The sequence below is a fragment of the Hyperolius riggenbachi genome, chromosome 1 (assembly GCF_040937935.1).
Source record: "Hyperolius riggenbachi isolate aHypRig1 chromosome 1, aHypRig1.pri, whole genome shotgun sequence".
Classification (NCBI taxonomy): domain Eukaryota; kingdom Metazoa; phylum Chordata; class Amphibia; order Anura; family Hyperoliidae; genus Hyperolius; species Hyperolius riggenbachi.
The window spans coordinates 278,928,169-278,952,581 of NC_090646.1; the positions used below are offsets into that span (position 1 = coordinate 278,928,169).

Genomic DNA, 24,413 nt, shown 5'->3' on the forward strand with positions numbered 1-24,413 from the left:
TAATCACTTTCGGTCCAACGGACACAGCATGGATGATCTTCGTGTCACTGCCCTGAAGGGCGGCTTGAAAACGTCAAATGACCGATTAATAGCAGAAACAAAATTTATAAATTGGTTCAAAGCTGTGCAGAAGGGTTTGAATAAGGACAACAACTTTCTATATTGGTATGAGATTGATGATATATGAACTGTCTCAGCCACTCTAGCTGAACTTGTGAACTAAGAATTTACGATACCTCTGGGTCAATCCTAAATACCAGGTCTGTGAGCAATGGAGTAAACAAGGATCCATATCTTACCCCATTTAGATGGTCTGTTTGTATTAAGGCATCTTAATGACGTATTTATGTTTGAAAAAAATATCTGTTTTCCCTTTTGATATTGCATGTATATAAGCTGTCTGTACCACCAGCTTGCAAACTAACAGGATGTAAACCTGACGAAGGCTGCAAGGCCGAAAGCTTGTTTATTCTTATTCATTTGTAGTTAGCCAATAAATGGTATCATCCTGATTTAAAACTTCTTGCTTTTACTGATGGCTAACACGGTACAATACCCTACTGCTACTACTATACTTGAAGATATTCACGTTAAGCTATTAGTTTTGTGAGTCATAATCAATACCTTGGTTTTTATGGTGTTCAATCCATGGAATCCAAATGCTGTCAAACTTGAGAGGACAATTTCTCTGCAAATATGTTAACTTGTAGAATGGCAAAGCAGTGTTTATCATTGTTATCCATTCTGGAGCCGTTGGAGGTCCCTGTCGCATCCAGTGGAATATAATGTTTTTCCTGGCATAGAAACACAAAAGGTCCCACAGTATCGTCAATCTCCTACTAGGGGCTATATTTCCTGCAACTCCCAAAAGGTGTGTTTTAGGATTAAGAGTAATTGGCCTTTCAAAGATTTTTTGTAGAAAGGCATTGATTTGAGTCTAATAGGTCTGTAAATAGGGGCATGCCCAGATCATATGGATAAAATGTGCTGAACTTTGATCGCATCTGGGGCATTTGTCATCTCGCCCTGGATACATTAGTGCCAATCTTATGGGGGTATAATATATCCTAAATATAAATTTAAGTTCGATGAGCCTGTCCTTAATGGAAATCAGATAGGACCCCGTGTGCTCCAACATATCCCTCCATTCCAGTTTTTCCAGATCCGACACGTCAACCTGCCACTCTTTAAATGTCTTAGTTACTCTAGGGCCTTGATTCACAAAGCAGTGCTAACTGTTTAGCACGGACGTGCTAAACAGTTAGCACGTGAAGTGCCGCGCGCAGACTTTTGTGCGCGCAAAGTTCCGCAGACATTTGCGCGCAATAACACGGACTTTGCACGCGGACTTTTGCACGCGATCGGCCGCCGATCCCGTGCAAAAGTCCGCGTGATCGCGTGCAAAGTCCGTGACCGCGTGATCGTGGCACTTTGCGAGCGCGTGGCACTTCACGTGCTATCTATTTAGCACGCCCGTGCTAAACAGTTAGCACGGCTTTGTGAATCAAGGCCTAGGAGTGGTGGTGTCAATTAGGGTCGAATATATTGCAGAAAGAGGGGAGTCTAGATGTTTTTGTAGTAGAAGGGCTTCTAGTGGATCAGACAGTGGATCAGACAGTATGACAGTGTCTGTCAAGTGATTCAATAATCAGATTAAGGACCCACCCTTTACCCCCCCTTAAAGGGATACTGTAGGGGGGTCGGGGGAAAATGAGTTGAACTTACCCGGGGCTTCTAATGGTCCCCCGCAGACATCCTGTGTTGGCGCAGCCACTCACCGATGCTCCGGCCCCGCCTCCAGTTCACTTCTGGAATTTCAGACTTTAAAGTCTGAAAACCACTGCGCCTGCGTTGCCGTGTCCTCGATCCCGCTGATGTCATCAAGAGCGCACTGCGCAGGCCCAGTATGGTCTGTGTCTGCGCAGTACACTCCTGGTGACATCAGCGGGAGTGAGGACATGGCAACGCAGGCGCAGTGGTTTTCTGACTTTAAAGTCAGAAATTCCAGAAGTGAACTGGAGGCGGGGCCGGAGTATCGGGGAGTGGCTGCGCCAACACGGGATGTCTGCGGGGGATCATTAGAAGCCCCGGGTAAGTTCAGCTCATTTTCCCCGACCCCCCTACAGTATCCCTTTAAGGACCAGCATTATTTTTTGTGATCTGTGCTGGGTGGGCTCTGCAGCCCCCAGCACAGATCAGGTTTCATGCAGAGCGATCAGATCGCCCCCCTTTTTTCCCCCCTATGGGGATGGTGTGCAGGGGGGGTCTGATCGCTCTGGTGGGCAGGTTTGTTGCGGGGGGGCACCTCAAAGCCCCCCTCCGCGGCGAAATTCCCCCCTCCCTCTCCTACCTGCTCATCCCCGGTGATCGGGGCTGCACAGGACGCTATCCGTCCTGTGCAGCCAGTGACAGGACGTCCCCTGTCACATGGCGGCGATCCCCGGCCGCTGATTGGCCGGGGATCGCCGATCTGCCTTACGGCGCTGCTGCGCAGCAGCGCCGTACAATGTAAACAAAGCGGATTATTTCCGCTTGTGTTTACATTTAGCCTGCGAGCCGCCATCGGCGGCCCGCAGGCTATTCACGGAGCCCCCCGCCGTGAATTGACAGGAAGCAGCCGCTCGCGCGAGCGGCTGCTTCCTGATTAATCAGCCTGCAGCTGGCGACGCAGTACGGCGTCGCTGGTCCTGCAGCTGCCACTTTGCCGACGCACGGTATAAGCGTGCGGTCGGCAAGTGGTTAAGTGTAATACTGGTAGCAAATTGTGAATTAGCTGCATGTCTTATTTGGAAGTACCTAAAGAACATTTTATTGGTTAAGGAGAATTCTTGTTTCAAGTTATCAAAGGAGGACAGTCGTCCTTCTGTGATTATGTGTTTAAGCCATTTAATTCCAAGTCTTGACCATTGGATTGGATCAGGCATATGTTAAAAGTGTGTCAGGTGAGGATTGCACCAAAGAGGAGTATAGGGTGAGTAGACATCAGGTTGTGAGTATTTGTTCCTAGCAGCTTCCCAGATTTTAATAGTGAAAACCATGGGTCCGGGTAATTCAGCAACTACTTTAGCCCCCCTAAACGGCAATAAAGTGAGTCCCTCTATTGACCCCACCACTGCAGCCTCTAGCATGGAAGGTGTGTTTCTGTCATCCTGGGCAAACCACCACCTGACAGTTACAAGTGCCGATGCCCAAAAGTATAGCTTGAAATTTGGAAGGGCCATACCTCCAAGAGCAGTAGGCCAGTGAAGGGTAGTTAGAAATATTCGAGGCATGCCTCCAGCCCATAAAAATTTCAATAGGATTTAAAAAAATTTTTTTAAAACAGAGTTAGGGATCAAGACGGGAGTCTGCCGAAACACATATGTAAATCATGGCAAGTATAACATTTTGATCAAATTAGACCTTCCCATAACCGTCAGTGGTAGACCAGCCCAAGTATGACGGTGTCTGTCAAGTGATTCAATAACCGGATTAAGATTCATCTTAAGGTAGTCTTCTAGGGGGTATTTGATGTGTATGCCAAGATATTTAAATTCTGAAACCCATTGAAGCGGGGTATCTTTGGCTGTTTTTTGGGCATCTGGATCTATTGGGAAGAGGAATTATTTTCAGTTGATTTTCAGACCTGAGTATTTTCCAAATCTATCCATAACAGATAGAAGAGTTGTTAAGTTATTTATTTTACCATCTCCCAAAAAGAGGAGAAGGTCATCCGCGTAAAGTGCTACCTTTTCAGTCAGGTTACCTATCTTTAACCCTTGGATACCTTCTGTTTCTTGTATCACATGTGCAAGTGGCTCAATGGCCAGCGCAAATAAAAAAGGGGGATGAGGGACTCCCATGCCTCATGCCCCTATGTGAAGTAAAGGTGTCCGACATCATTCCATTAGTAAGGACTTTCGCTCTGGGAGTGGCGTACAGTAGCTGAACCCAACGCAAGAATTGCAGGTAGCAGCTTTACTTAAAATTTCAGGTCTAACAGAGGAGGTTCGATTGATGAATTATTATTGCAGAAGGAAGCACTACTGATATCCAAAACTAATGCCTTGGGCAATCTGGGGTTCAATGATCGTAACGAAATTTCAGCTTTTTGTAGATAGTATGGTTTTATCTGAATAGAATTGTATGTGTGTTTTGGCCTTCCCTACATGGGTTAATGGTTTCACCATTTCCTGAGGGCTGTCAGCCCGTACCTAAGACTAGGTATATAAGTGGATGGTGGCAAGGATTGGGCAGGTCTGAGTGTCCTGATGAGGCGTCTGATCACGCAAAACAGCTGTTGACACAGACTCTTTTTACTCTTTGTAACCTTTTGTATCGTGCTTTGAATAAAGAATCCTGTTTTCGAGTTCTGGAATCTGCATCTCTTTCTTGCCTATTAAGTTAAAGGTGCCAGCTAAATACACTGCATAACCTGCATGCATTGTTTAAAAAGTCCATGGCTTTAGTATGAACCCTGGTTGTTCTGAGGAAAGTGAGGAGAAATGTGGCCTTCAGGACAGTCAAATGACACAAACCATATCTGTACAGAGCCTATGTGATGAAGCTAAGTCAAAGCAGCTGACTGGAAAAACTATTATATTCTACATATTTTCACTACCATCCTAATCCTGTTAGACTGCCTAGTTGTTTAGCCACAAGCAGTTTAGTCACTGTCCCAGTAACACATTAATAACTCATGGAATTATTGCTTTACACAATGAAAACATGCAAGGAAAGAAAATAAGCAACGCTTGAGCTATCACATTGGTAAAGACAAGGGTGCCAATTATTTCTTACTTTTATTGTTTTCCTCAATCTGCTGTCTTCATAGTATAAAAAATTGAGTAACGGTATACCCATGGATCCATTACTGACTTATTTATGAAGCAGATCTAGTAGTCAAGTAGAGAAAGCATCCAAGCAATTAGAAACTCACAGTAGTTATAATAATTAAAGTCTGAACAATTGTACAATTGTACAATTAAAGTCTTTCCCATGTGATTGTTTCACTTTATACGCTACCTTTTTTCTTTAACCACTTGCCGACCGCCCCCAGCCAATGGGCGGCGGCAAAGACTGGGCCCAAACGACCGCAATACGCCCATCGGCGGGGCGGCTGCGGGAGTGGCTATGCGGCGATCGCGTCATTCGTGACGCGATCAGCCGCCGGGGACTGGCTCCGCCCACCGCTCACCGCCCACTAGCACCCGGATCGCCGCATTTACATTGTATAATAGGCTTTGTAATGTATACAAAGCCTATTATACTGGCTGCCTCCTGCCCTGGTGGTCCCAGTGTCCGAGGGACCACCAGGGCAGACTGCAGCCACCCTAGTCTGCACCCAAGCACACTGATTTTCCCCCCCCCTGCCCCCTGATCGCCCACAGCACCCCTCAGACCCCCCCCCTGCCCACCCCCCAGACCACTGTTTGCACTCAGTCACCCCCCTAATCACCCATCAATCACTCCCTGTCACTATCTGTCAACGCTATTTTTTTTTTTATCCCCCCCCTGCCCACTGCCCCCTCCTGATCACCCCCCACCCCTCAGATTCTCCCTAGCCCCCCCCCCCCAGACCCCCGCCCCCCGTGTACTGTATGCATCTATCCCCCCTGATCACCTGTCAATCACCTGTCAATCACCCGTCAATCACCCGTCAATCACCAGTCAATCACCCCCTGTCACTGCTACCCGTCAATCAGCCCCTAACCTGCCCCTTGCGGGCAATCTGATCACCCACCCACACCAATAGATCGCCCGCAGATCCGACATCAGATCACCTCCCAAATCCATTGTTTACATCTATTCTCTCCTCTAAACACCCACTAATTACCCATCAATCACCTATCAATCACCCCCTATCACCACCTGTCACTGTTACCCATCAGATTAGACCCTAATCTACCCCTTGCGGGCACCCAATCACCCACCCACACGCTCAGATTGCCCTCAGACCCCCCTTTATCAATTCGCCAGTGCAATATTTACATCTGTTATTCCCTGTAATAACCCACTGATCACCTGTCAATCACCTATCAATCACCCCCTGTCACTGCCACCCATCAATCACCCCCTGTCACTGCCACCCATCAATCAGCCCCTAACCTGCCCCTTGCGGGCAATCTGATCACCCACCCACACCAATAGATCGCCCGCAGATCCGACATCAGATCACCTCCCAAGTGCAGTGTTTACATCTCTTCTCTCCTCTAAACACCCACTAATTACCCATCAATCACCCCCTATCACCACCTGTCACTGTTACCCATCAGATTAGACCCTAATCTGCCCCTTGCGGGCACCCAATCACCCGCCCACACACTCAGATTGCCCTCAGACCCCCCCTTATCAATTCGCCAGTGCAATATTTACATCTGTTATTCCCTGTAATAACCCACTGATCACCTGTCAATCACCTATCAATCACCCCCTGTCACTGCCACCCATCAATCACCCCCTGTCACTGCCACCCATCAATCAGCCCCTAACTTGCCCCTTGCGGGCAATCTGATCACCCACCCACACCAATAGATCGCCCGCAGATCCGACATCAGATACCTCCCAAGTGCAGTGTTTACATCTCTTCTCTCCTCTAAACACCCACTAATTACCCATCAATCACCCCCTATCACCACCTGTCACGGTTACTCATCAGATTAGACCCTAATCTGCCACTTGCGGGCACCCAATCACCCGCCCACACCTCAGAACGTCCTCAGACCCCAGCCCTGATCACCTCGCTAGTGCATTGCTTGCATCTATTTCCCCCCTCTAATCACACCTTGAGACACCCATCAATCACCTCCTGTCACCCCCTAGCACACCTACCCATCAGATCAGGCCCTAATTTGCCCCGTGTGGGCTCCTGATCACTCGGCCAAACCCTCAGGTCCCCCTCAGACCCCCTTCCGATCACCTCCCCAGTGCATTGATTGCATCTATTTTCCCCTCTAACCGCCCCCTGAGACACCCATCAATCACCTCCTGTCACCCCCCTAGCACTCCTATCCATCAGATCAGGCCCAAAACATCCTGTCATCTAAGAGGCCACCCTGCTTATGACCGGTTCCACAAAATTTGCCCCCTCATAGACCACCTGTCATCAAAATTTGCAGATGCTTATACCCCTGATCAGTCATTTTGAGAAATTTGGTTTCCAGACTACTCACAGTTTTGGGCCCGTAAAATGCCAGGGCAGTATAGAAACCCCACAAGTAACCCCATTTTAGAAAGAAGACACCCCAAGGTATTCTGTTAGGTGTATGAGTTCATAGAAGATTTTATTTTTTGTCAAAAGTTAGCGGAAATTAGATTTTTATTGTTTTTTTCACAAAGTGTCATTTTTCACTAACTTGTGACAAAAAATAAAATCTTCTATGAACTCACCATACCCCTAACGGAATACCTTGGGGTGTCTTCTTTCTAAAATGGGGTCACTTGTCGGGTTCCTATACTGCCCTGGCATTTTAGGGGCCCTAAACCGTGAGGAGTAGTCTAGAAAACAAATGCCTCAAAATGACCTGTGAATAGGACGTTGGGCCCCTTAGCGCACCTAGGCTGCAAAAAAGTGTCACACATGTGGTATCGCCATACTCAGGAGAAGTAGTATAATGTGTTTTGTGGTGTATTTTTACACATACCCATGCTGGGTGGGAGAAATCTCTCTGTAAATGGACAATTGTGTGTAAAAAAAACAAAAATGTGTCATTTACAGAGATATTTCTCCCACCCAGCATGGTTATATGTAAAAATACACCACAAAACACATTATACTACTTCTTCTGAGTACGGCGATACCACATGTGTGACACTTTTTTGCAGCCTAACTGTGCTAAGGGGCCCAAAGTCCAATGAGTACCTTTAGGATTTCACAGGTCATTTTGAGACATTTGGGTTCAAGACTACTCTTCACGGTTTAGGGCCCCTAAAATGCCAGGGCAGTATAGGAACCCCACAAGTGACCCCATTTTAGAAAGAAGACACCCCAAGGTATTCTGTTAGGTGTATGATGAGTTCATAGAAGATTTTATTTTTTGTCACAAGTTAGCGGAAATTGATATGTATTGTTTTTTTTTTTCACAAAGTGTCATTTTCCGCTAACTTGTGACAAAAAAAAAATCTTCTATGAACTCACCATACTCCTAACAGAATACCTTGGGGTGTCTTCTTTCTAAAATGGGGTCACTTGTGGGGTTCCTATACTGCCCTGGCATTTTAGGGGCCCTAAACCGTGAGCAGTAGTCTAGAATCCAAATGCCTCAAAATGACCTGTGAATAGGACGTTAGGCCCCTTAGCGCACCTAGGTTGCAAAAAAGTGTCACACACGTACTCAGAAGAAGTAGTATATTGTGTTTTGGGGTGTATTTTTACACATACCCATGCTGGGTGGGAGAAATATCTCTGTAAAAGGACAATTGTGTGTAAAAAAAATCAAACAATTGTCATTTACATAGATATTTCTCCCACCCAGCATGGGTATGTGTAAAAATACACCCCAAAACACATTATACTACTTCTCCTGAGTACGGCGGTACCACATGTGTGGCACTTTTTTGCACCCTAAGTGCGCTAAGAGGCCCAAAGTCCAATGAGTACCTTTAGGATTTCACAGGTCATTTTGCGACATTTGGTTTCAAGACTACTCCTCACGGTTTAGGGCCCCTAAAATGCCAGGGCAGTATAGGAACCCCACAAATGACCCCATTTTAGAAAGAAGACACCTAAAGGTATTCCGTTAGGAGTATGGTGAGTTCATAGAAGATTTTATTTTTTGTCACAAGTTAGCGGAAAATGACACTTTGTGAAAAAAAACAATTAAAATCAATTTCCGCTAACTTGTGACAAAAAAATAAAAATCTTCTATGAACTCACCATCCTCCTAACGGAATACCTTGAGGTGTCTTCTTTCTAAAATGGGGTAATTTGTGGGGTTCCTATACTGTCCTGGCATTTTAGGGGCCCTAAACCGTGAGGAGTAGTCTTGAAACCAAATGTCGCAAAATGACCTGTGAAATCCTAAAGGTACTCATTGGACTTTGGGCCCTTTAGCGCAGTTAGGGTGCAAAAAAGTGCCACACATGTGGTATCGCCGTACTCAGGAGAAGTAGTATAATGTGTTTTGGGGTGTATTTTTCCACATACCCATGCTGAGTGGGAGAAATATCTCTATAAATAGACAATTGTGTGTAAAAAAAATAAAACAATTGTCATTTACGGAGATATTTCTCCCACCCAGCATGGGTATGTGTAAAAATACACCCCAAAACACATTATACTACTTCTCCTGAGTACGGCAATACCACATGTGTGGCACTTTTTTGCAACCTAACTGCGCTAAGGGGCCAAAAGTCCAATGAGCATCTTTAGGCTTTACAGGGGTGCTTACAATTAGGCACCCCCCAAAATGCCAGGACAGTGAACACACCCCACAAATGACCCCATTTTGGAAAGTAGACACTTCAAGGTATTCAGAGAGGAGCATAGTGAGTCCGTGGCAGATTTCATTTTTTTTTGTCGCAAGTTAGAAGAAATGGAAACTTTTTTTTTTCTTTTTTTTGTCAGGAAGTGTCATTTTCCGCTAACTTGTGACAAAAAATAAAATCTTCTATGAACTCACCATGCCTCTCACTGAATACTTTGGGATGTCTTCTTTCCAAAATGGGGTCATTTGGGGGCCTGGGGGGTATTTGTACTATCCTGGAATTTTAGCCCCTCATGAAACCTGACAGGTGCGCAGAACAGTCAGAGATGCTTGAAAATGGGAAAATTCACTTTTGGCACCATAGTTTGTAAACGCTATAACTTTTACCCAATCCAATAAATATACACTGAATGGTTTTTTTTTTATCAAAGACATGTAGCAGAATAACTTTCGCGCTCAAATGTATAGGAAATTTTACTTTATTTGAAAAATGTCAGCACAGCAAGTTAAAAAAGTCATTTTTTTGCCAAAATTCATGTATTTTTTGATGAATATAATAAAAACTAAAACTCGCAGCAGCAATCAAATAGCAGCAAAAGAAAGCTGTATTAGTGACAAGAAAAGGAGGTAAAATTCATTTAGGTGGTAGGTTGTATGACCGAGCAATAAACCGTGAAAACTGCAGTGGTCTGAATGGAGAAAAAGGCTCTGGTCCTTAAGGGGCGAAAAGACTGTGGTCCTGAAGTGGTTAAATAGAGCTTACAATAGTAAAAAAAAAAAAAAAGTCTTTCCAGATATTGGTCTTAGAAGTATTGAGCGGTTGTTGAATTTTCACTTCATTGACTGTGATGCAGCATAGTTGAATGAAGGACTCAAAGCATACACGTACACAGAAAGACAATGAGTAGCAGAGCAATGATCTCAGGTATAGGCTAACAATACAGCTCAGCAAACATAGATCCATCAGCATGGGGCTATCAGGGATAATAGGCACATTTCTGCATAAATGTATGCACAACATGTATGTTTTATTCCCCTTGGATGTTTCCTTCAAGTCAATGGGCTCATTCACATTGAATGTGTTTTGCATGCACAATAACAAGAACATTTTTCCTGACAATGCACGGTCCATTCTATCTGTAGTATTTAATGCAGCCACGGATGCGCACATTTTAATGCATACTATGCATTAGAAAAAGAGTTCTATGGACAAAAAAAAAGTTGGGAGACAAGTTTATATATTTTATGCCAGACAATCGTTCCACTTTAATGCCAATCTTACAACAGATTTATGTGATTTTATAGTTGTGTTTGCATTACACTATGTCCTGTCCATTTTTGTATATACATGAGAGATGGAAGTGACCTTCATGGTGTACTACCTTCTTCTACTAATTAGCTCATCTCTTCTCTTTGTATGTCAGTTAATTGCCCATGATTAGGTACATTTTTTTTCCTTAGATTTCTCACAGGAGATGTAATCTACACAGAAGTACTTTTTTACTTGGTATTGAACATTTACTGTGACCAAGATGTAGTTAAGGCAAAACAGTATTAAATTAAGTAAATTTGGAACAACCCATTTTGAATATTTATTTTTGCTTTGTGGTGTCTAAAAAGGTATGTATTGTAAAAAAAAAAAAAAAAAAATCTCCTCTGAAGAAACACAGGAGGAAAGTTTGATCAGGATGATTAGTTGAGATTATTCTCTGGAAAGGTGTCACTTGAGGGACCTTTTCCTGAAGGAATTGGGAGTCCATACCTGACTTATTTTCTACTCTTTTTAATATAAAGTAGCTCCTAGAGAACATCTTTCTGCTCTTGTATTTGTCGATTTCTAATACTGTATTATGCAATAAAGAGTGCAAAAGAAAAGTTTAAATATGATTTCTAATACTCTTCTTTATTTGCACAGTATGCTGTGGAATTTACTTTTGGGTGTCATTTCCTTCACTATATCATTAGAATCAGTACTGGATTGTAATGCATGACCATGTGAGCATATAAAGAGAAAGATGTATTTGGTCCCTTGTAAACTCCTAATGGTTCTGGTTCCCCAAAAGTTGACTGGGTATTCTGTAACATTTGTTTCCCAAATCATATAAAACCATATTAATCCATGCCTTGCACTGATGAGAGCCAACAATTCAAAACATCTGTATGCATGATGGATTGGTATGGCTGTGTAAAAGGAATAAGCTACAAGCACTCTTGCACTCCAGCAGTTCTGGATGTGTTTCTTGCTTTCTGGGACATAAAGTGGAGGTTTGCATATTCAGCAGTGTTGCATCATGGGACATTTTTCTTTCTTGGTCACATAATTATTTATTTATTGTATTTATAAAGCGCCAACATATTACACAACGCTGTACATTAGTTAAGATTACAGACAATATTTAGCGGTGACATACAGCAATAAGACAATACAAGAATACATGCAAACCAGATTACACAGCACAGTATGAGTACAAGGTAATTCTTAGTCAGTCACTGGATGGAAGCATGGAAATTAGGCAAGTCGAGTTCACTCAAGAGTTCACTCAGATCCATAGGATTGATGTACAGTTATGGAGGTGCGTGAACAGGTAGGAGACATAAGGAGGAGGACCCTGCCCGAAGGCTTACAATCTAGAGCAGAGGTACCCACACTTTTTCGGCTTGTGAGCTACTTTTAAAAATTAGCAAGTCAAAGTGATCTACCTATGTACAATTTTAGGAGCACACTTGTATATACAGAATGGAAAATATAGTGGGGTCGCGATCTACCTAATGGGCACCCCTGATCTAGAGGGAGAGGTGGGGACATGAAAGGTAGGGGGCCAGAGTTCGGCTGCGGGTTTAGAGCACTAGAGAGGGGGGTGGGAGTAGGCCAGTGTAAAAAGGTGAGTTTTGAGGGCCTTCTTGAAGATGTTGAAGGAAGGGAAACCCCTAATGGGGGGAGGTAGGGAGTTCAATAGCGTTGGAGCAGCTCTTGAGACGTCCTGGATGCCTGCATGGGATTTGGTGATGTGGGGGATGTAGGGACAGTCAGTCGAAGTTCATTGGAGGAGCGGAGTGAGCGGCTAGGAGTGTACCTTTGGGTAAGATTGGAAATGTAGGTTGGACAGGTTTTGAGGACAGATTTTTGCAGGCCAGACACAGTATCTTGAATCTTATTCTGGACTGGATAGGAAGCCAGTGCAGGGATTCACAGAGGGGAGCCACTGTGGTGGAGCGATGGGAGGAGTGGATTATTCTGGCTGCCATATTTATGACGGACTGCAGCTGGGAAATTCGGATTCACAAGGAGACCAGACAGAAGGGCTTTACAGTAGTCAAGGCGGGAAATTATGAGGACATGGATGAGGAGTTTTGTGGTGACAGAGGTCAGGAAAGGGCGGATCTTGCAGATGTTACGGAGGTGGAAGTTGCAGTACTTTGTGAGGTTTTGGATGTGGGGGGTGAAGGAGAGTGCGGAGTCCAGGGTGACACCCAGTAGGCTTGAGAGGTAGGGTGAATGGTAGTGTAGTGTGGTTAACAGTGACATTTACATCGGGGGGGGGGGGAAGGGGGTTAGGAACCTAGCGGACATCCAGGAGGAGATGGCTGATAGGCAGGAGGAGACCTTGTCCATGGTAATGGTGGATAGGTCAGGGGTGTGGAGGTAAATCTGGGTGTCATCTGCATACGGATAATAGTTAAAATCCATGGAGGAGATAACCTTGCCAAAGGAGAATGTTTATAGGGAGAACAGTAGGGGGCTAAGGACCGAGCCTTGGGGACTCCAACTGAGAGGTGGTTGGGGTTTTGTACTTTCCTCATGAGTTGAGTTTGAGTAAATGGCTAGTAAGCTCAGTCAAGGTCTCACACAGTCCTTGACTGTCTACTGAGGTCTGTGGGTTAATGATTATTTGCCTTTGGAGCTAAGTTGAGAATTTATATTTTTCTGGGGTACTACTTTAAAGGCATCCTCCACTGGCCAATTAAGTCTCAAAAATCTATTTGTCGTAATCATTTTTAATTGCTCCACATGCAGCTAATAAGGAATGTTCAACAGAGAATGTACTGTATACGCTGGCCAAGATTACTTGACACGGTGAACTGGTTACACTATTGGCAACAATAGAAATTTTCCATTCAGTTATTTATTTAAAATCCTGTACAATTAGGTCACTGTGAAAATGCGATTGTAAAAGTTCTCTTCCGGATGTTTAAGGAATGAATAGCTTTCAGACTATATATTTAATTGGCAAATGCTTAGCAAGATTTCTTGAAGACATCAACTGGCTTTATGCCATGCTAACAGGCCACAATTATTATTGTGTCGTAGTACAAAAAGTGGGTGAAGTAAATTGATTCATGTAGTTTTTCTTTCCAATTTTCTAAAACTCACAAAAAGTAGCCCAGCGTTTCTGTAGTGGGTTTAATGTGTGTAGATGTCCGCTGTGAGGCATTTAAAATTACTGTGTTGTGAAAATTCCGGACAGCATAAAATCAGGTTCCCGGAACTGAATATTGATTTCCAAGATAATTAGCAGGGTTGGCTATACAAAGTTAAGGATCATTTGTTTAATGCTCTGAATAATCTGATATCAGCTGACTGGCCAGAAGTCATGTTATGAAATGAAGTGTGACACAGCTATTGCTGGACTTTGTATACTCCATCCTTACTTATCACAATAATTAACCACTTCCGGGTTTCGGGTGGTTTTGATAATCTGTGCTGCGGGGGCTCTTCAGCCCGCAGCACAGATCAGATACCAGGCAGGGCGATCAGACTTCCCCCCTTTTTTCCCCACTAGGGGGATGTCCTGCTGGGGGGGTCTGATCGCCGCCGCGCTGCTGTGCCTAGCGGGGGGGGGGGCTCCTCAAAGCCCCCCTCCGCAGCGCTATTCCTCCCTCTGCCTCCTTCCCTCCCTCCCCTCTTCATTGTGGGCTGCGCAGGATGGAAATCCGTCCTGCGCCGCCTCAGATAGGCTTCAGCCTATCAGATGCCGGCGATCCCCAGCCAATCAGAGGCCGGGGATCGCCGATCTCCTCTATGGCGCTGCTGCGCAGCAGCGCCGTATGTATGTAAACAGCGGGAAAGATCTTCCCCGCGTGTTTACATTTACCCTGCGAGCCGCGATCGGAGGCTCGCAGGGTGTTCACGGAGACCCCCTTCGTGAACTGACATGGAACGGCCGCTCGTATGGAAACCGCTTCAGGATTCAGGGGCGTACTTATGCGTACACAGAATCCTGAAGTGGCTAAAGGTGTGTGGTTGTTTGTGAACACAGCATGAATGAGCATCATAAAATAAATCTGGTTCCCTCTGTAGTGATGTGAGTATCACAGTTGTAAACATCATTTTATGTGTATATGCAACTACAATCTCAAAAATGTTGCTTGAATTAGCAGAGTCAATACTAGTTATTATAAGACCTGGTACCCCCACCTCCCACCCTTTCCTAGACACCAAAACCATGATTCAATACCTTTTTTCACGAGATATTTCCTCTTCTTATCTCCAAGAGGATAATGATTTAAAACTAGATAAGAAAGGTTTAATCTCCTGTGACTACAGAAATCTCTTTTTGAATCAGAGATAGTATGCTTGTCTGGTATCAAAACGTTCATACAAAAGTAAATAGCCCTACCTCTCCCCCAGTCTTCCAGCTCCCTCTGTGTCCTCTGGGTCCCCTTGATTGTGCTTATTAGCTCAATTAAAGCTTGCGGCCCAGCTGGGCCACACACTATGGCATATGCACTATCCTGGCTGTGTGCATTCTCAGTTGCAGTCAATATAAGTTTGATATTACTTCTTAAAACAGGAGGATCAGCCATACTATGCCATGGAAAAAAACACATATATAGGTAGATAGATACTTGATCTACTTACATAACACATGTATTGTACTGTCCACATTTTGATTTCAGTGAATTTTATATAGTAAATGTAGAGAATTCTGTTCCTGGTGGGGACCATGTTTTTTGCCCACAGCTGAGGCTAAATACTGATGTCATTCTTCCCTTAACTTTTTTTTTTTCTTTTCTCCTCCAATCGCTGAGTCACCTCAGCCTTGCTTGTAAACACAAGTGAGTAGGGGATCAGGTTTCAGCAAGGCAGCTAGCAGGGAAATAAAAGGAAAGAGGAGGAATATATTATAGAAAAAAAGACCCTTAGCATGCAACTGTTCGGCACTGACTACTAAAGGGCCAGTGCTCCTAAAGTATGTGATAACTCCAAATCGTAACAGCAGAAAAAGTTTTGAAAGCTTTGAATGCAGGATTAGCATCCTTATCACTTAATACACTCAGACCAGTTGATGTTGAAATTTGATTTTTATGGTGACAATCCCACTTTAATCTACTTTTAGTACTTGTTCAATTGTCAGGTGCTGGACAATTATTTTTTAGATAAGATCAAAAGTATCACCAAGGATAAATTAAATCTTAGGTGATTCGTTAACTGAATCGGGGCTATGGTTTCATTTGTAATGAAAAAGTCTGGGAAATGTCGTCAGGCATCTACTGTTCTTCCTGCTTTTTGCATCACATGATCACACCGCAGTGACCTGCCCAGCAGCTTTAAGAGTAGAGAAAGCAAGCTGTACTGCAATGGCAAGTACAACTGGCCCATGAAATCTTTTCTTTAAACAGACACTGAAGTCTTTTTTTACGTTAATTTATTATCCAGTCAGCATCAGCATTGAATCCTAAAGCTGGCCATACACTGGCCCGATTTACCGCCGTTTCGACAGCAGATTCGATCACTGGGATCGAATCTGCTGCCAATCGTTCGCGCTACACGCCGAATTTCGATTCATTTCGTCCGATCCCGTCGATTGCGCCGTGCGGAAAATTACCGTCGATCGCCCACGACTGACGCAATAGAGCCCGCATACATTACCTGCTCCGCCGGCGCGACTGCCCCCGCTCGTCTCCGCTCTTCTCCGCTCTTCTCCGCTCTTCTCCGCTCTTCTCCGCTCTGGTCTCCGGCATGCCTTCACTTATTCCTGCCCGGCAGGAAGTTTAAACAGTAGAGGGCGCTCTACTGTTTAAACTTCCTGCCGGGCAGGAAGAAGTGAAGCATGCTGGAGCCGGAGACCAGAGCGGAGAAGAAGAGCGGAGAGAGACCGCGGAGTCGCGCCGGCGGAGCAGGTAATGTATGCGGCGGGGGTCAGCGGCAGCAGTAGCACCACCACCACAACAGATTGTGATCGGTTTCAGGCTGAAATCGGTTCACAATCTGTTTCCAGTAAAGGTAGCCATACGATCCCTCTCTGATCAGATTCGATCAGATAGGGATCTGTCTGTTGGTCGAATCTGATGGCAAATCGACCAGTGTATGGCCACCTTAAGCAGTTTCGCCACATCCCTGCCGCAAAACGAGTGATTTATGGCTTAGAAATAGCCCTGCAAAGTTCCAGGGCACAAATACTTCTTCCTGTAAGAGGCAGAGCTGTGTGCCGTAGCTCTGCCTCCTCTCCAGTCAATCTCCGCTGACCGCCGTCTTCCCCCACCCTTCTCAGACTTCTTTCACTGAGAGGGGCGGGTTGAGGCAGAGATCCACGGAGATTGACTGTAGAGGAGGCAGAGCTATGGCACACAGCTCTGCCTCTTCCAGGAAGAAGAAGGATGCGTGCCCTGGAACTTTGCAGGGCTATTTCTAAGCCATACATCACTCGTGATGCGGCGAATCTGCTTAGGATTTAATGCTGATGCTGACTGGATAAGAAATTAAGGTAAAAAAAAAAAGAGACTTCAGTGTCTCTTTCACTGGATGATGTTATAAATCAAATTTACATTTACCTTGAGACACTGAGGAGGGGGTGGGTGCCCGTGAAACCTGTAGTTCTGTGTTTTGGATAAATCATTTTTGTCTATTGTATTAGTCCTCATCTTGGGGTAGGTTTTTTTTGTCTTTCAAACTGTTTTTAATCATTTTATACTTCCTTTGAGGCACCACCGTACCAGTGCAGAGAAGTGTTCAACTTCATAAATAGGCCATTTCTGCTTTCTATTGTCTTTATGATCAATTGTAATTATAATATTGGAAGTACCTTTATGTAGGGGATATGGCATATTTGGTCATTAAACATTCAGGTCTGACTTCTTAGCTTTGTAGCTTACCTCGCTGCAAATTTACTAGGCAGTGTATATTATTGAAAACAATAGCTCTCTGTGCTTTATCCAAGGTCTCCAATATTGTGAAACAACCACAATGCAATTGTTTTTACAATAGGTTATAAATTAGATGACGTAGCTTGGGAAACATTTCATAGCAAGAAATAGGTACTTTCTTACATATAATTATACCCATGCTCAGTTGTGCATAGTTCTATATACCACTGTGAAGATCCACAGACGTTGGCACAGAATAAATATACAAAAATGATTTGTCCTTCAAAAGTTGTTAGTTTCATAAGTTATATTCTTTCAGCTTTTTCTCTGGTCAGCTGTCAGACTCAGCCAGGAAGGATTATTACATAGGTAAACTGCTAAATGGCAGCTCCAAGGACAATCCAAGCAATCTAACATAAAATTCTGCATGCTTCAAGTACAAATAGTATACAGGGGAGCTTCTGGTAATACAAGGCTAATTATCACGTCACAATCCAGGGTTATTGTTGAGTAGTAGTACAAGCACAAGCACAAGGCTGGTATGATGTTTTAGGCAGTTCACTCACTTTTAACCCTCCTGGTGGTCAGCACAGCACTATTTTTTTTTTTTAAATCATGTAGCTAGCCTAGCGCTAGCTACATGACAGCTGTTGTGCAGCGGTATCCCACCACCCTCTTCGATCGCCTCCGGCGATCAAGCCCGTCTGGAAATCCCGTTCTGAACTGGATTTCCATTAGGGCTTCCCCCGTCGCCATGGCGATGGGCGGGATGACGTCACAGACGTCATCGATGTTGTGACGTCAAAGGGAATCCCGATCCACCCCTCAGCGCTGCCTGGCACTGATTGGCCAGGCAGCGCATGTGGTCTGGGGGGGGGCGCCGCGGCGGGTAGCGGCGAATCGGCACGGAGCGGCGGCGATCGGGCAGTACACGCAGCTTGCAAAGTGCTAGCTGCGTGTACCAAAAAAAAATTATGCAAATCGGCCAAGCAGGGCCTGAGAAATCCTCCTGCGCGGCATAGCCCGAGCTCAGCTTGGGCTTATCGCCAGGCAGGGACGGATCTAGGGGGGGGCAAGCGGGTCTCTTGCCCCAGGCGCAGTTTGTTGAATTCTTAAAAAGGCGGCAAAATGTGAATGGGGAATGGCAGTTTAGGCACCAAAACCTGACCTTGCCCCAGGCGCAACTTGGGGCAACTTGGTCTAGATCCGTCCCTGTCGCCAGGAAGGGTAAGAGCCCAAAGACAATAGGATGGTGGCTTTTATCTTGTGTATGCCGTTGTTTTGCTCCAGGATCATCACAGAATATGTCTTTTTAAATGCGTGAACTAATAATAATGGCTGGGTCTTACGTTGAAGAAATTGTTTAACATAAGTAATTCAGCAAGAGGGATAGAAACACCTACTAACATTTGTAAACCAATCGTGTCATGCAGTCTTTACAGAAGCTGAAAAAGCAGTTTTATAATTCCTTTAAGCAAATTATAAGCAACAGTGGTAGAGTATGTAAACATGAATCACAACAACTGACACATCTAGCAAGCACTTACATTTTATGTGTCCGGAATCGCCTCTTTAATTGCAATTTGGATTTATTTGTGGTTAACATAGCCATAAAACAGTCCTTATATACTGCAACAGAAGAGATGAACTTCACATTTTGTTGTTGAACATAAACTTGTGTAAATGATCCAAATGTACATAAATATATCAGTGGTGTAGCAGTTACCCTTCTAAAGTTATGCACAGACATTAGATTAACTATGTATGTGTCATCCTAACCGAAGTGACATGTAACATGATGAGATAGACATGGGTATGTACAGTGCCTAGCACACAAATTACTAAGCTGTGTTCCTTTCTTTCTTTCTCTGCCTGAAAAAGTAAAAAATCAGGTATGGCAGTAGCAGTTTCTGTCTGGGTCGGACTATAGTATAACCTTCACTGATGAGGAATTACAGCTATAAAACACTTTCCTGTCAATAAATGGCTTCTGGGGGCAGGAAAGAGATAAAAAGGGGCAATAGTTCATAGATTTGCACTCTGGCATGCTTCAATGAAAGGTGTCACTGAGCAGAGACAATGAATTAAATATTAAAAAAATACTGTGGGATATCTAAAAAAGTCATTTTTAGGAGAAGGAGGATAGATACTATTGTTTATCTCATCAGTTTATTCTTACTTTGGATTTCTACCCACCTGAAGAGGGATCGGGGTGACGGCAATGGGACGAACGAGTGTTCCCCGATCAATCTCCTGCAATCGTGTAGTGTGGAAACTAACAACGGGTTTGAACGAACATCGATGCAATCCCGGTAATTTGCATGGAAGGCAATGGGGATCTGAACGATTGCTCGTTCAGTGATCCGACATGACAGTCATTAAATATGAACGATCATCGCACGTAGTTGGACGTCTTTTAACATTAGTTAATTCATTCTTGTTAAATGATGTTACCCAATATCGCAAAAACAATTGCTCCTTGCAAAAAAAATAATCGCAAAAATCTCACTGTGGGTATGACCTTTAGACTGACATCTCAGTGATAGAGCAATTAGATGTGTTGGATTGTTTTGCTCGTCTGTTTGCTATTCCATCTGCATGTGTGCAATGCCCTGCCAAATCTTTCTTCTCCGTCTGAGCCAAGAATTCGTGTTGCACACTCAGCAACCATCCGAGGTTTCAGTTTTGAGAAACATCTTCCATCCAAGGTTTGGTACTATCTCTATCCCAGCTTTGTGATCCTTCATTAACACAAAGGCATGGAACATAGAGCTACTGCAGTAAAATATTAACTTCTTCCCAATGATAAGACTGCATGTGCACAAATTCTATGTATTTCTGCTTGTTTTCAATGGGATCAGGAGGGTAGATGTGAACAGCTGGAAATAATATGAAACATCTGGAAGTGTAATTTTCATTATAATAGTTATTTCTTATACGTCTTATTTATATTGTACTGACTTGAATGCCATCAGCTGTGTTTAAGTAGAGATAATAATGTTTCTTGTACTTTACTGGTTATTATACATTGGAAAGCCCACAAATATATGAATGACTTCAATGTGAGTGTAACATAAAGAAACGTCCCCCCAGTTCCTGTGCAAGGAAGGCCTGCAATTTGATTTTCAGCCATGTCGACTAAGATGCAGATGTAGTCCCCATACCAGCCCTAGATTAAAGTGGATTGTTAATGTGCATTTCATAATCTGAAATGTGATCCTTGTGAATAAATGAAATAACATTTGCAAAGCGCTTTTGTCCTGTAGAATGCAAAGCACATTGGCAGAAAAAAAGGATGCAGGAGCCCTTACGGAAAAAAACAGCGCCTTTGATAAAAGCCGCATTTTGTATCATGATAGGGTGCATGGCGGTGGCCGCTAGTGGGCACCTCGCAACACCAAATTTTACCTTTTTGCCGCAAATCGAGGCTTTTAGAATAGCCACATTATGTGGCTATGAAGGTAAATTTCAGCGCTCTGAGGTGCCCTATTTGATTTTGTTGGTGTGTGGAAGTGGGGCTGTGTGGTAGCATTTGACCTGCAAGTTTTACAGGAATTTTGAGGGGGAGCATAATATCTGCAACATCACTGACAAAGAGAGATTCAGCATTGGGTAAACAAGGGTATTGTTGGATGAGAGACTTATTTTTGATTGCTTGAGCAAGAAGGGTAAAAATTAAAATAGATGGTCATGCGACTTACTATTGTGAAAACCTGTGGTCACTAAAGGCTTTTATGGGTAACAGGCTTATGTGTACATGTTTGGAAGGGGAAGGTAAAAATAATATTTCTGGAGTTGGGTTAAAACTTTGTAAGGGCCCGTGGGTATACAGAGTAGGCACATGATGTGAACATAAAGGTATGTATTCATGCCTAATGGTTGTTAGAACCTGCTGACACTATGCACATTGTGTGCATATTTTAGTGCATGCGCTATGATGTATCTACAGCCCCTCTCATTATAATGTGTGTGCAGCGCAGTAGTGTGATGGAAATGCGATATGTGTTATAATGTGCATTGTGTGAACTGTCACATTAAGTAACTGGAGTGGTGTGTTACTATGCATTAATTTGTTTGCAACTCACTTGGTGTGGGCGGGCTTTTACTGAAATATCACACTTTCCCTGGATAAGTTTTCCTGCATACAGAATCACTTTAATGGTAGACTAAAGATTAAGTCTACATACTTTGTACCAGATTTTTCTTTCTTTTTTGTTGATATCGCTGACTCTGACACTCACATATTATGAAGTTCCAGCATTGCAAAAAATATCACATATTCCAGTGTGAGATCCACAAAGGTGAATTGGTTTATTGGCTTTTCTATCCATCACACCATGATTACTTCTACTTTCTCTAAAATGTGAATCCTCATTGTGCATAATTAATATTATTATTATTTATTTATAAAGCACCAACATATTCTGTGGCGCTATGCAAAGTAAATAATAAACATTTTTATGCTCGGGGCAGGGGGGCTGCCATGGCTTTTATGTATCTGGGGGTACAGTGACTACTAAATTATGGTATTTTGGGAACCATTGGGTTGCCTTGATAATTAATTTGTTAGGTGAGGGCTCTGTAGGAGGAGTGTCCTGATGGGGGGGGACTCTAATTGTGTGAAGGTGTTTATCTTCCCATGAGGGTGAGGTAGGATGCTGTTATTCAGGAGAGATGGTTCTGATGTTGGGTTCTGACTGGGGGAGGGGGTTCAGTTTCAGTGTTAGCCATGGAAACTATTTTACCCAGATACGCCACTGACCCACACCATGGGTGCTTCTACTTTCTCTGAAATATGAATCCTCATTGTGCATCATCATAATAACCATTTTACCCACATATTTTTTCTTTTGTGAGGAAGTTTGTTTTTTAAAAGGCTACTGCGCTGTTTTTCATTTTCTCTGGAAATCTTTTCTTTTATGAAAAGATAATATATACAGACATTCTTCGCAAACAAATAGCCCCAGTGACAGCATGTCATATAAATACTGCCGCCTCATGTCAAGCACTCGGGTTCAAAGAAGTAAGAGTGTAAGTTTAGTTACAGGGGCGGACTGGCCCGGGAGGACGGGTGCCGTTTTCCCCCCGGGCCGCCGCCTCATTAAACAATCAGGGCCGCCAGCTTAGTTCAGGAACGAAAATAGAATCTCAGCCCCGCCCCCAGCTCTTAACAGCCACAAATTGCAGGGCATTGGCTCAGCACTTTCTCCTCTCCGTGTGCTGCTTCTTCATTGGCTGCAGGCAGTGCCCTGGTGATGCACTCCACCCCCGGAAGTGAAGCTGAATCGAAGCAAACACACTGCAGACATGTAGCAGCTAGATAGAATGCAATGAGCCCGGCCAGCCCACTGTAAGTTGCTCTTTTTTCTGTCAGTGAACGTGGGTCAGGACTCCCTCCCTGGATTACTAGCAATCTCATGCCTTTTTAATTGCAAAATAGCTAGGAATCATTAAAAATAAAGTATTCCTTGCAATCTTGGAAACGATCTGACCTCCTATTGATGCAGGCTGGTACAGCTACTACTGGGTGCCTGGGCTGCTGCAGGAAGCTGGATGGCGTAATGCAATGTAATGTCAAGTTGCAGGGACACAGACTGCTCAGCTGGCTTGCAGTCAGAGTGGCCGTGTCTCCACCTGAACTGCTGACCCTGCACTGTGCTTTTCACTTGAACTGGGCTTCCTCCCCCACAGATAAGGAACGGACAAACGGCCTGGCACTTGGCAAGGCTGCATGTCTGTGAGATGAGACTGGAGGTGATGATTTTAGCACAGGGGAAACTAAGAGACCAACCTCTCCATCTGATTCTTAGGACACTATCAACAGGAGCAGAAAAATGATAAGCAAGCCTGGAGCACTAGGCCCTAAGGTATGATGGAAACTATGGGGGAAGGGGGGGGGATTATAGTGAAGGGAGCTGCCAGAGCCAAGTGACCAAAAGACACACAAATACTAAGGTGCCCATACAGATTCAACCAAGAGACAGATCTCTCTCTAATTAGACCCATACACTATAGGCACATTCCAACTCCTATTTCAGCATTAAATCTTTAAAGAGAACCCGAGGTGCCATTTCATTACATTAGTGGGGCACAGAGGCTGGTTGTGCACACTAACACCAGCCTCTGTTGCCCCAGCGTGTGCCTCAAAGACCCCCCTGCTCGTCGCTATAGCCCCCGCAGTGCTGGCGACACGCAGCGTGTCGCCAGCACAATGTTTACCCTAGCGCTGTCTGTCAGCGCCGCTCCCCCGCCTCCTCCGCATCGCCGCTACCCGCCCGCGTCCCTTCCCTCAAATCAGCGGGAGGGAAGGGACGCAGGCGGGTAGCGGCGATGCGGAGGAGGCGGGGGAGCGGCGCTGACAGACAGCGCTAGGGTAAACATTGTGCTGCCGACACGCTGCGTGTCGCCAGCACTGCGGGGGCTATAGCGACGAGCAGGGGGGTCTTTGAGGCACACGCTGGGGCAACAGAGGCTGGTGTTAGTGTGCACAACCAGCTTCTGTGCCCCACTAACGTAATGAAATGCCACCTCGGGTTCTCTTTAGGGAAATGGGCTCTAGACACCGACACTGGCTGCTGCCCCCCCAATGTTAAGGTGGCCACTTACGGTCCAATATCTAGTGAAAAATCGTTCAAGCGATCAGAAATTCTGATCGGATTGGTTGTAAATAACCTCAGTTGATGGACACAATTGATTATGAATGAGTGAAAAAAATGTCGTCCGAATGAATTTTCATCAAACTAAAATTTGGATTTTCTTGTTGGTTGTGATAGATAGGAAGCAAAGATTGCTTCGTTGATGGTGTAGTGAACGATTCATTACAATATTTCACTTGCGATCAGAATTTCTAATCGCTCGAACGATTTTTCGCTAGAAATTGGACCGTTAGTGGCCACCTTAGTTTCCTCTTCCCTGTGCACGTAA

At 44.3% G+C, this 24,413-nt stretch overlaps 1 protein-coding gene across 3 annotated transcripts in view; it reads left to right on the forward strand.

Annotated features, from left to right (window-relative positions):
- The window catches only part of TMEM150C (transmembrane protein 150C), a 327,838-nt gene that overhangs the window by 239,292 nt on the left and 64,133 nt on the right, over window positions 1-24,413 (forward strand). The window contains exon 1 of one of the 3 annotated variants that reach the window (XM_068233636.1): window positions 22,761-22,839. The exons of the other annotated variants lie outside the window; for them this stretch is intronic. The gene's annotated coding sequence lies outside the window, so the exon portion shown is untranslated. Of the gene's footprint in view, window positions 1-22,760; window positions 22,840-24,413 lie in introns of those variants that run through there. 3 annotated transcript variants of the gene reach the window in all.